The sequence below is a fragment of the Elaeis guineensis genome, chromosome 1 (genome assembly GCF_000442705.2).
Source record: "Elaeis guineensis isolate ETL-2024a chromosome 1, EG11, whole genome shotgun sequence".
Taxonomy (NCBI): domain Eukaryota; kingdom Viridiplantae; phylum Streptophyta; class Magnoliopsida; order Arecales; family Arecaceae; genus Elaeis; species Elaeis guineensis.
In genome coordinates, this window is record NC_025993.2 from 162,370,898 (window position 1) to 162,384,124 (window position 13,227).

The window sequence follows — 13,227 nt, forward strand, 5'->3', positions numbered from 1 at the left end:
TGGACTTCTCCTGGCTCCTAAAGCTCCACCTCGCACTGGGTTCTCCGTCAGATAGTCATGTTCTCTCATCCTCTTCTTTCTCTCCAGAATAATCCTATCGTCGTGCAAAATCTTCAGGATTCCTCTATCAGCTACTGTCCTGTAGCATCTCAAATCTAGTTTGCTCAATAAGATAAGATTCCATCTGAAATCAGATATGTATTGGGTATTCTCCAATCTCCTCACTACACCATCATATATCCTCCAACTGATCGTTCCAATGCCTCTGATCGCACAACTCAATCCATCCGACAGATGAACAGTGCCCTTACTATTTTTCAGGAAGTCAAATTGCTCCTTTCTGCAACATATATGATAGGTGCATGCAGAATCTAAAATCTACTACTGAAAAAAAGTAGATATCTCATCAGATATTTTCAAGATATCATCCTCTGACTCGTTACTAACCGTCACTGCAATAGCCCTCGTCCGATCTCTTTATTGTGGATAATCTTTGACACGATACCCCAACTCATCATACCTGCAGCATCTGATCTTGCTTAAGTCCCTCTCTCTGGACTTGAACCACCCACCTCATGATCTTCTGCTGCTCCGTCTGCCACCACCTGCTCCTTTAAAAACTGCCAAAGCTGAGCTACCACCTGAGCTCGAAGTTGGATTCTCTCCTTGAGAACCTCATTCTAGAGAATCACCATGGTGACCTCATCCATCTTGATGATGCGCTTCCCCACTAGAAGAGCAGTCATCAAGGACTCATACGAAGGGAGAAGCGATGCTAGCAAGACCAACTCTCCTCCATTTTCTCGTCAATGCTGAGGAGGTTGGTGAGGATCTTTTGAAAATGGCTGAGATGCTTCTGCATGCTTTGTCCCTCATCCATCCGTAGTTGGTAGAACTGCCCCCAAAAGAAGAGTGTTGGTGAGAACTTCGTCATGTACAACTTCTCGAACTTCGACCACAGCACTATCGAGAAAGTCTCGTTAAGCACCTGGATCACCACCTCATTCGTTAGGTACAAACGGATGGTACTCACCATCTGCATCTATAGTCGCTCCCCGATCTTCTCCTTCATGGTGTCTGATTTTTTCTCATATAAGAGAGCGTTGGTCAACCCATGTTGGATGAGCATGTCATTCACCCTCACTTGCCATAAGAAAAAATTGCTCTCCCATTGAATTGGTTGACTCCATCTTGATTGTACTTATTTTTTTCATCTTCAATCTTGATCACCACCGCCGCAACCTGTGCCCTAGTACCGCCTCGCTCTAATACTACTTATTGGGGATGTCTAGCCAGGATACCATCACTACAGGATCTTTTCGATACCATGCATCGCAGTAGAAAAAAAAAGAAATAAAACAGAAATACAATCAAATATATGGATCAGTCAAAAGGCTCTTTCCATGGGCATGCAAGCTTTACTATAAAAAAAAAAAATTACAAGAGGAGATCACACCCTCAACCCTTGTACATCCAATCTCTCTTTCAACAAGAAGCTCTCTCTCACAAAAGTTCTTTCTCTAGGAAGACCCCCTAAATCTTTGAAACGACCGTTATTCACTGTTTGACAGTCTACCTGAAGCCTCTATTTTTGTTCTCTGTCGGTGCCTAGCTTCAAGGTGTGCCGCCGCTGCTAAACTTCCTTTTTGTTCTGCGTGCACAGGTCTCTGCCAAGCCACCAATTCCAACACCCAGCTTTCTGTTGCTATAGGTCTATTTAAAGACCTCAGAGTCGAGTCCCATTCGATAAAGAGCTCAAACAAAGCTCAAACAGGACCCAAACAGCTTCTTGAACCAATGGATCTTGAGCGCAACCCGTTTGAACCATCGGATGGTGCCCCAATCTATGAAAATTCCAAAAAACCATGAGAAACACCTCTAAAAATGCATCGATCCACTGTGGACCATGTGAAACCAGGCGAGAAATGCTCGATCGGTCCACAGCAGTTGCCATGGACTGCCAGTTCACGCATCGCGTATGGATCGTGTGAGAAATCCGCACGGCCGTGACTGCATGCGTCCGCCTAAGCTTGGACCGTGCCTGCACATTCGCATGCTGGGCCATACACCACCGCATGCGCTCGCTCCACCGCGGCCTCCGCCGGCCCGCCGTCGGCTTCCATCGCTTTGTGGATCGTGCTACCTTCTTTCACGTATATCTTCTCCATCTGGACTCTGTTTGCACTAATCTTGGGCTCGTTGGATTTCGTTCGTCATCTCGGACCTCGCTATGGGCTCAATGTGGACTGAATCTTGAGGCATTAAATCCTAACATACATGTCCTTGAGTTATGCTCCAACAGATGCATCTTCCACATCTTATGATTGTGTTTGTTTTCCTTATTTTAGTTTTGTTAGGATTTTGTGGTTCATCAGCAGTCCTCCTATATTGCTTTTTGGGCCTACCAGGTGGCCTCCTTACTGTTGGAGGGAGCGAAGGGACTAAGTTATCCTAAGCCACATATTCTACCTATTTAGTGGTAGAAAAAAGTCGGAATATGTTCTCAGATATGTCTCCTTGTGAAAGTATATATGTACAAACTCCTCAAACCTCTTTTTTAAGAAATATATGCACTGTATGGCATGTACACAAGGTATACCAGTCAATTGCCATCTATAACAGCTGCATTCATAGGCCTCTAAGTCCATAATAAACTGTTTAACACCATGTTCTACTTCATATCTACTTCCACCAGCCCATGTAGCAAGGCAATACCTTAATATTTCTTTATTCTTCTCTAACTTCTTGATGATGTTAGGACAAATAGGATGATTATGTTTCAGCATCAACTTCCTCTTTTTGATTATCCTTGACATCACAGTCTTGAGTATCATTTCAAACATCTGCATAATAGGCTTATCCCTAGACTGCAATATCTAAGCATTAAAAGTCTCAGACAAATTATTTAAAAGCATATCACATCTTGAAAATATCTTAAATGCATGTCTAAACCAAAATCTTTCAAGAATAGCCATTAACCACTGGTATACAGCTGGATCAATCTGTTCCATCACATGAAGCTGGTACTCAAAGTCTGCCCTTGTTGTAGCTCTTGCTACATTTCCTAGGGCATCCTTTAGTATCAATCCTTTGAATTTTGTCTTGAAATTTGTAAACAAATGTCATACACAGAATTACAATCAATCCTTGAGAGTAGATCATCAAATGTAGGTAGTAGGCCCTGCCATTATCAAGAAATTTGATTAACATACATACTATCTGCATATTTAAATTTATCTTAATATATTGCAGATTTTATAATATGTAAACATACCTTCTGCTGGTTAGATATGAATCGTTTTTTCATGTATGAGCCAATATCAAGTTGAAGAAACTCCAGGAACTAGCTCCAACTATTCTTCGATTCAATTTCTACAATAGCCCATGCGATTGAGTAAATACCATCATTTCCATCAATGCCAACCACAACAATTAACTACCCCATACATGGCCCTTTAAGGTGACAAACATTTAGGGTAATTACAGGCCTGCAGCCATCCAGAAAGCTTTGCTTACAAGCACCAAAATAAATATAAAATCTTTTAAAAATTGGTTCATCAGTGGACTGCTGTGTATCAACTACCATCTTCATTATACTCCTATGTTAGTCCTTCTAATCTTCTCAGCATAATCCCACAACTTGCTGTATTGCTCTGCAATAGTACTTTGTATCATGTCCGTAGCCTTCCTCTTTGCCTAATATGCTTGGGACTTTGATATTTGTGCATTCAAATTCTTTCTGACCTGCACAATCAACTCACTTGCATCCAAAAAGACTTGAGTCTTGAATCTGTCAAGGTACTTTTTGACCAAGTAACTAGATTTCATGTTCCTATTCCAAACCTCTCTTAGACAAGTATGCTCACCATAATAGGACTAAATTTACATAGTTGAACCATCCTGCATCTTAAAAGCATGCAACTGCCACTTACTGCCCTCTTAACCTTTTGCCTTCACCTGCATCTTGTCATTCTTGACCAACTTCAAATTATGACCCCCACTTATTGCATGCTCTCTTATTGCTACTTTTAGTACTTCAAAACTTTTGAATTTCATATCCAACTTAAACTACACATTAGTCAAATTAGTTTCTTCTTTGAGTACATTGAATGTATCTACATTCTTCTCATATAAACTATCAATTGAATGTAAATCCAAGGAGTCTCCATAATCTGATGAAACATATGTTGGCTTTCTCCTTGTTCAGTCATGGGTTTAGCTATTTCAGCCCTTGTTTCAGCCCTTGTTTCAGCCTCTTCATCCCTAGGAATAGCCTCTTCAGCACTAGGTTCAACCCCTTCACCTGTAGTTTCATGACCATGATCCCCCCCACTATCGATGTAATCACTGTTCTGTAAATCATTTAAGTTAATACTTCTAACACTTATGCTTTCACTTGTACTGTCTTCAGCTCCAACTCCCTCGCTACCTTCAGCCCTAACACCCTTAGTGCCTTCAGCCCTAACATCCCCACTACCTTCCCCAACATCTTGGCTAGGTAAATAGATAGGCACATACTCTAAATTCAGCAAAGACTCTCCAACTGAACAAGGCTGCAATTCATCCAACTGTCCTAGATCTGGCACAGCATTCGGCACAGCTGAAGTAGATGCATGATCGAAGAGAAATGCAACTACAGTCGAACTCCCACGAGTAGTAATGGCCTCTGATTTTGCAGAATAATGCTGATAATCAAGCAACTCCTTTGATTTGAGGGAGAAGAGCCTTCTCTGATTAGGGAAGAGGATGCGATGCTTGAAGAAATTAGGATATAAATAGGAAAAGCCCTCAACTGATGAAGGAAAGCTATTCAGACGGTTTTAAGACATCCACGCAGACAATTCTAATACAGGTAAGTAGATTTCAAATTTTTTTAGGTCCACATCATCAGGCCACCTAGACAAAAAAAGATGCTATGCAATCACCAATGAGTGCTACGCATGATTTTTGATGAGAGAAAGTTACCGGAAAGATACCAAAGGGCAACATTAAATCGTTTGAAAAGTTGAGGGACTAAAAATTTGAATTTTAAAGTTCACAAACCATTTAAAAAAATTCAACTTAGTTTAGGGACTAGAAACATAATTTATCCAAAAGAAAAAAAAATTGATTTTCAAATAGAGATTGATGGTAGGATCTGATGCTCTCAATGAGATTGTTGGTTAATGATGGTGGCATAGTGCTAAGTTGGTTGAAGGTGGTAGCATTGGTACTTGGCTCCGGTAAAACCCCAATGAGGGCAACACTATGAGGAAAGGTGATGGTAAGGTGAGAGATTTTTTGAAAATAGAGGGAAGGAGGGACGCTCAATAGCGATGGTGCACCAAGGGGTTCAGAAGAATTTATATGTGGCAGAGACAATGATTTCCTAGCCTTCGACAAAGTTGGTGCGGAGTCCGAGTTGATTCCCTCCAACTCGAATAGGAAAACCTTTGTTCTTTTTTCTTCTCTCTTTCTTTTGGGGTTTGGTGATCTTAGAGAATGGACCAAGCTTGATTTAGGCATTAGGCTAAGCTAAAGGGTCCGGGCCTCACATCCCTCCCCCACTTGCTTCTAAAATAATTTTATCCTTAAGATTAATTTACTTGAGGCTTCACAAAAAGGTTGAGGGCATATAGTCTTCATCTCATCTTTGGGCTTTCAAGTAGCTTTCCTCTTGAAGCATTTGTTCTAGCAAATCTTAACGTAAGGGATGGTTTGATGACTTATTGCTTGATCCTTCTATTCATAATCTGAATTGGATACTTTTCATCACTTGTAAAAGAACATCAACATCTTAACCCCAAATAAGAATACCAATTTTTTTTGCCAAGTACACCAAATGCTCTTTGTTAATCAATATACCACAAAATCATTACTAGCCCCAATCTGTCCTGATCAAAAGTAGAAGAATATTTGAGCAAAAGATACTTTTCCTAATCTAGAATCTTCTTTCTCTACTTTGTCTCTCGCTGATAATTTAACTACTAGACTCTTTTATCGTTAAATAATCTCAAACCCCCTCAAATAAATAGAGGAATGACTGTTGTTGAAGGAGTAACAGCTTCAAAGCTAGAAGAAAAGAAACCAATGCCAAAACATATTCTAGATCCAAGCTCCATGAAGGAACAATAGCCCATGAACCCCAACCTTGAAATGCTCAAAAAATTCTCTTAAGCATAGTTGTCAATAGGAGAATATATTAGTCAAGATTGCATGGCCACATCTAGATAGTCAAGAATCAATGATCTTTTCCTTCCCTTTATTAATGGAGGCCTCCTTTATTTGAATAGTCAAATTGTATCTTCCATCATACTACCTTCTGAACTGGGTTAATGTCTCTGGCCAGCTTTAAAATGACCCAAACCCCATAATTTTGCTGCACAACTCAGATCAAAACCACCGAACTTCTTTGGTTCACTAAATGATTTCTAACGAAAATTACTACCCTATACTAGAACTGAGAAGATCCAAAAATTTCAAAATTTTCAGTAGAACTAGAGCAAAACTTCTAAGTTTCCTTATATATTACATTGCCCCTGATACACCCCATCATGATTAACCCTCGAGTTAATTGTCACATTTAAAGTCATTACATGAGCTCCGCCACCCTTCTGGGACTTCGTGATTCTAGAGTCTGTCTAAATTATGTTACCTTGGATCCCTTGATAATTCAATTAGATGAATCTTGATCAACTTTTTCTTAGAAGGATTGACTCAAAACTCCGACAAACTAGGAAGCCCCAAGTCAACTCATTTTTGAGTAGAATCAACTTACTTATCTTCTTTGGAGCGTATTTCAACATGATCCTATATTTCTTGGCAAACCCTACCCAATATCTTCTCTCATCCATGTCAAATTCATGTAAGCCTCTCAAAACCAATTTGTCTACTCAATATTAAATTTTTCTAGAGGTTTCAACAACAATAGTGAAAGACCCTTGGTCAGCTCTTAATCTTAAACTTTGACTTTAATAGTTGTCTTCACCAAACATAAGAAAAATTAAGTAATTTAATTCAAGGATCATAATTTGAATTATCAGAGACTCCATTAAAATTTATGCTCCACACCTCACAATAAAATCAACTCCAACAATAGGGAAAATAGTCTTATTTGCGATATCTTGAACATATTTTTTTCTTCAAGTAGCTGATTGGAATCAATAGTAGCCTTTTGCCATTTCATGAAGGTAAATATACTCCTGTCCACTTTCTTGAGTCAAATCTTTCTCGATCTCAAGCGCTAAAGAGTTTCCTCCTTATTTAGAAAATCCTGGAGCAATCTTTTTGGCTACTTTCTTTCTATTCTGTCTTTCTGGACAAGACATCTCAGCTCTTCCAATTATCTAATTTGCAGATCTTATCTATAATTCCTTGCTTGTTTTTCTTATAATATAGAACTCTTTCTTATTCTGCATGTTAAACTTCTTCTTCTTAATGAATCCTAATTTTGCAACCACATAATTAATAACAAAAAATAAAAGCACTATCATAGTCTACAACCATATCAAGTTTGGGCTTCCAAAATTGTTAAATAATAAATATATATGTTAATATGGTACATGATAGTGAAGTTTGAGAAAGTTTGACTAGTCTATATTCATATTGAACATCCAAGAACTGTAGATTAAACAAAATATTAACATTATTGGATAGTATGAAGTTGAAAATTATTCTATCATTAAGCAAGTAACAAAAATTTTCCAATCACAAATTTAGTTATTTGACTAGTACTTAAGTGATGTTTCAACCATTCATCCTCTCACCAATGATCGCAAACTCCTCAACACTAAAGAATGGAGTAAAGAAGTGATATGAGATAATAGCTCCATAAGAATTCTTATGCATACCCTAATATAATTAATTTAAATATAAAAAAATAGCAAATAATCCATATCAAAATAAATACAAATATTATGAAATCATATATCAACGATCCAATACTACTTAAACAAATTTGTATAGGCATATATACATCATATTTCATCAAACAATCATTCTACTCAGAAATGATATCGAAACAACCATTTTATTCAATAGCGATATGTCAAATAATAATATATTTGTTGTTTTCTAATTAGGAAGATCCTGATCTGACAACAATTATCTTTTCAGCTTTTAACTATCTACAATTATGCTTAGGCACATGACAGGTAATCTATAATCCCACACTTTGACGTGGTAGCAAACTGCAATGTTGTATTTTGGCTTATAACTAACGATCTATAATACCACTCTCTATCTCGTTACTAGCAATCCATAATATCATGCTTCAACTCATCGTTAGAAACCAAAGTATTATGCTTCGACTTAGGACCGGCAATTCATAATCTCAAACTTCAGCTTGTAGTAGCAAAGCAAGGTATCATGGAGACAAACCAAAATGTCACACATCGGCTCATGATGGAGAATCCATAAAACATGTTTTGACCTATGGGGGCAAGCCATAATATCACATTTTAACCCATGATTGACAATCCTTAACAATGTAGCTAATCCAAATTCCTCTTACTCAACCATCTGATTATTCAATTTTATACTTGTCAAAGAAAATTCAACTTAATACTATACTCCTTCCAAAATTTAATGCAATGAGGTATCATATTTCATGTAACCAAAAATCATCAATATATGATACATGTATAATATAAGAAATACAAGCGCGCATGCGCATGCCATGCCATGCCATGCCATGCGCATGCACATGCACATGCACATGCACATGCGAAATAAAATCATCAATACAAATTACATAAATACATAAATACATATATATATATATATATATATATATATATATATATATATATATATATATATACACACACACACACACACATATATATATATAGGTTATCATGTACAGGAATCCTTACTTCTATTGGTAGTAAAATTTGGATACAATGTTTAATAGTATATGTACACTTAATATGTATAATTAATTTAACATCAATATAGAACCAACTGATCCTTGTTCAACCATCAATAATATTAATTCATTGCTAATTTTTTATTTTTGAAGTTTTAATAATTATCCTTAATCCTCAATTTTCTAATCATATCTTAATTAATTAGAAAAAATAAAGAGTTAGGGTTTTACTTTAATTTCAAAATTAAGTTTTAAATTTTTTTGCTCAATATCTTCTTGTTCAAATGATTGCACCTTATAGAAACATAATAATAATTGAAAAACATTATAAAGTGACTATGATTGATGGTGAAAAAATATGAGAGAGAAAAAAAGGACATGGTTGACCGGGTAACGGTGTTCGGCATCCCAAATAGGTCTAGGCTACTCAACCAATCACGAAATAAGAATCCAGTCCGGGTAAAGATGTCATAATTGGGGCCATTAATGGGGTTCAGATGTGTCTGATGAAGACTGGGAGGAAGGTCGACATGATTGACGGTTGCAGCATTATCAATCTATGAGCCTCTGCTAAGGTGAACTTGGGGTCCATAGAGAAAGAATATAGGACCCTCCTGGTAGGATCTACTGAGGTACGTAGAATAAGGGGAAGCACCTTTTGTGGTTCTCTCTCAGAATGGAAGAAGAAGAGCGGAGGGTTGTGGCCTAGCGATGGTGGTGACCAAAGGACCACAGTTCATGTCGACAATGGGCAGCAGCTAGTGGTCAGCAAAGACAGGCAGCTAATAAGAAAAAGAGATGGATTTAAAATATTGATAAGTTGTTAAGATTTGACATCTCGAGATTCAGTCCACATTGAGTCCACAGCGAGATTCGCGGTGAAAAATGAAGTCCAACGAGATCAAGATTATCCCAAACGGAGCTCGGATGGAGAAGATACGAGCTTTTGAAGTCGATAAGAGATCCGAGACGGCGGAGGACCGCCGGCGGCCGGCGGAGCGGCGGTGGCACGTGGCCCAGGCGGGGCCAATGCGCGGGATGTGCGACCCAAGCGCGCGGCCCAGCCAGTGCGCGGGCCCGCGCGTGCGTGCCGACCCAGGCCCAGGCCCCCTGCCTGGGCCTGTACCCGATCCACTGTGGACCGAGCGGTCCACGGCTAGGCCTGTGGACCACGTGGGCATTTTCCACGTATTTCACGTGGTCCACGGTACTATTTCGTGGACCGATCGCGATCTGACAGCCCAGAAAGTTCTCAGTGATGATCCAACGGTTTGGGGCCTTAATTGGGTTTGATTAGGACTCTTAAACCTAATCTAATTGAGTTTTAGTCCTATAAAAGAGCCTGAACAGTGAAAAAGGAGAGGTGGTGATTCGGTTTTTTGCTGAGAACACCGCATGGAAATCGAGAAGAGAAAGAGAGAGACATGAGGCCGCTGAGAGAGAAAGAGCAGGGCTCCTGGACAGCGGACGTCGGGCACTTCAGAGGTTCAGGGGGGTCTTTCAAGAGAGAGAGCTTTTGTGAGGAAAACTTCAGGTGAGAGAGAAATTGGGTGTACGAGGGTTGAGGGTGAGATCTCCTCTTGTAAATTTTTTTTTTCATAGTGAAGTTTGCATGCTCCGTGGAGGCGAGCCCTTTTGCGGCTGATCCACGTATTTTAATTGTTTTGTTTTGTTTCTTCTTTCTTCCTGCTGCATCGCGTGGTACTAAAAATGTCTTGGGAGGTAGTGTCCTGGCTAGACTTCCATCCAACAAGTGATATCAGAGCAAGGCGGTACAAAGACGCAGATTGCAGCGGTGGTGAGCAAGACTGAAGATGGAGAAGACAGGATCAATCAAGATGGAGATCAATAAGCTTGATGTTAAGAGTAATTTCTCCTTGTGGCAGGCAAGAGTGAAGGACGTGCTCATCTAACAGGGGTTGATCGATGCTCTCTTATGCGATGAGAAGCCGACCACCATGGAGGTGCGGGATTAGAAACGGCTACAAATACAGGCGGTGAGCACCATTCGCATGTACCTGGCGGATAAGGTGGTGATCCATGTGCTGAGCGAGGCTTCTCCAACGGTGCTGTGGTCGAAACTCGAGGAGTTATACATGGCAAAGTCTCTCACTAACACTCTTTTCCTCTGGAGGCAGTTCTACCAACTGCGGATAGCTGAGGGACAGAGCGTGCAGAAGTATCTCAGCCATTTTCAGAAGATCCTCACCGACCTCCTCAGGGTTGGTGAGAATATTGAGGAGAAGACCACGGCGCTGGTTTTGCTGGCGTCGCTTCCTCCTTCGTACGAGTTCTTGATGACTGCTCTTCTAGTGGGGAAGAACACCATCAAGATGGATGAGGTCACCGCGGTGATACTCCAGAACGAGATTCTCAGGAGGAGAACCCAGCTTCGAGCTCAGGTGGCGGTAGCTCAGCTTTGGTGGCTTCTGAAGGAGCAGGAGGCAGTAGATGGAGCGACAGAAAATCGCAACAAGGGCGGTCCAAGTCCAGGAGAGACTTGAGCTAAACTAGGTGTTACCGATGTGAGGAGTTGGGGCATCTAGCCAAAGATTGCCCTCAACTCAAAAATCAGACGGTGGCTGTTGTAGCGACGGCCGGCAGTGATTCAGATGGAGATGTCTTGGAGATATTTGACGAAGTATCTACTTCTTTCCAGCAGTGAATATTAGATTCTGCATGCCCCTATCATGTATGTTGCAGAGAGGAGCAGTTTAACTTCCTGGAGAACAGTGAGGGCACTGTATATCTGTCGGATGGATCGAGCTATGCGATCAGAGGCATTGGGACAGTCAGCTGGAGGACACATGACGGTACAGTGAGGAGATTGGGGGAGGTCCGATACATACCTGATTTCAAACAGAATCTTATCTCACTTAGCAGACTGAATTCGAGAGGCTACAGGATGGTAGCTGGTGGACGAATCCTGAGGGTGCTACGCGGCGATAGGATTATGCTGGAGAAAAATAAGGGAAGCAGAGGACATTATTACCTGGTAGGGAGCCCAGAGCGAGGTGGAGCTTCGGGAGCCAGGCAGAGCTCAGAGTGAGGTGGAGCTCCAGGAGGCAGATCAGGCACGAGACAGGAGACTCGGGAGGATGAGAGGTGACGTTGCAAGATGAGATTCCTATTGCCGCAGGATGATGCCCAGAGTAGGTCTCAGATCAGGAAAAGCACAGCATACGATGGAGATGGGATTGAACAGCCTGGCTCGACTCCCATGTTTGCCCATCCATGATCAACAGGCGATTGCCCAGGATATGGGGGCGAGGAGATCTAGAAGCTCTCAGAGTTTGAAGGAGGTCGAATATCGAGTCGAGGTGGAGATTGTTACGATTTGATACCTCGAGGTTCAGCTCACATTGAGCCCATAGCGAGGTTCGCGGCGAAAAACGAAGTCCAACGAGATCAAGATCACCCCAAACGAAATTCGGATGGAAGAGATACGAGTTTTTGAAGTTGACACGAGACTCGAGGTGGCGGAGGATCATCGGTGGCACGCGGCCCAAGAGGGGCCAACGCGTGGGACGCGCGACCCAGGCGAGCGGGCGGCCCAGCCGGGCACGCGGCCCAGGCGGGCGCATGGCCCAACCCGTGCGCGGGCCCGCGTGCGAGTGCGGCCCAGGCCTGCACGCGCGAGCCGGCCAAGCCCAAGCGCCCTGCTTGGGCCTGTACCCTGGTCCACCGTGGACTGGGCAGTCCACGGTTAGGCCTGTGGGCCGCGTGGGTGTTTCCCACGCGTTTCACGCGATCCATGGCACTATTCCGTGGATCGATCGCTATTGGACGGCCCAGGGAGTTTTCGGTGATGATTCAACGGTTTGGGGCCTTAATTGGGTTTGATTAGGACTCTTAAACCTAATCTAATTGAGTTTTAGCCCCATAAAAAGGCCTGAACAGTGAAGAAGGAGAGGTGGTGATTCGGTTTTTTGCTGAGGATGCCGTGCGAAACCCGAGAAGAGAAAGAGAGAGGCGTGAGGCCGCTGAGAGAGAAGAAGCAGGGCTTCTGGACAGCGGACGCCGGGCACTTCAGGGGTTCAGGGGGTCTTCCAAGAGAGAGAGCTTTTGTGAGGGAAATTTCAGGTAAGAGAGAAATTAGGTGTACGAGGATTGAGGGTGAGATCTCCTCTTATAAAATCTCTTTTTCATAGTGAAATTTGCATGCCCTGTGGAGGCGAGCCTTTTTGTGGCTGATCCATGTATTTTGATTGTTTTGTTTTGTTTCTTTTTTCTTCCTACTGCAATGCATGGTACTGAAAAGGTCTTGGAATATGGTGTCCTGATCAGACTTCCACCCAACATAAGTTATGTATTTTTTTTTTTTAAAAATACAGAGATAAATGAAGCAAAACCAGTACCCATATATAAAACCAATCATA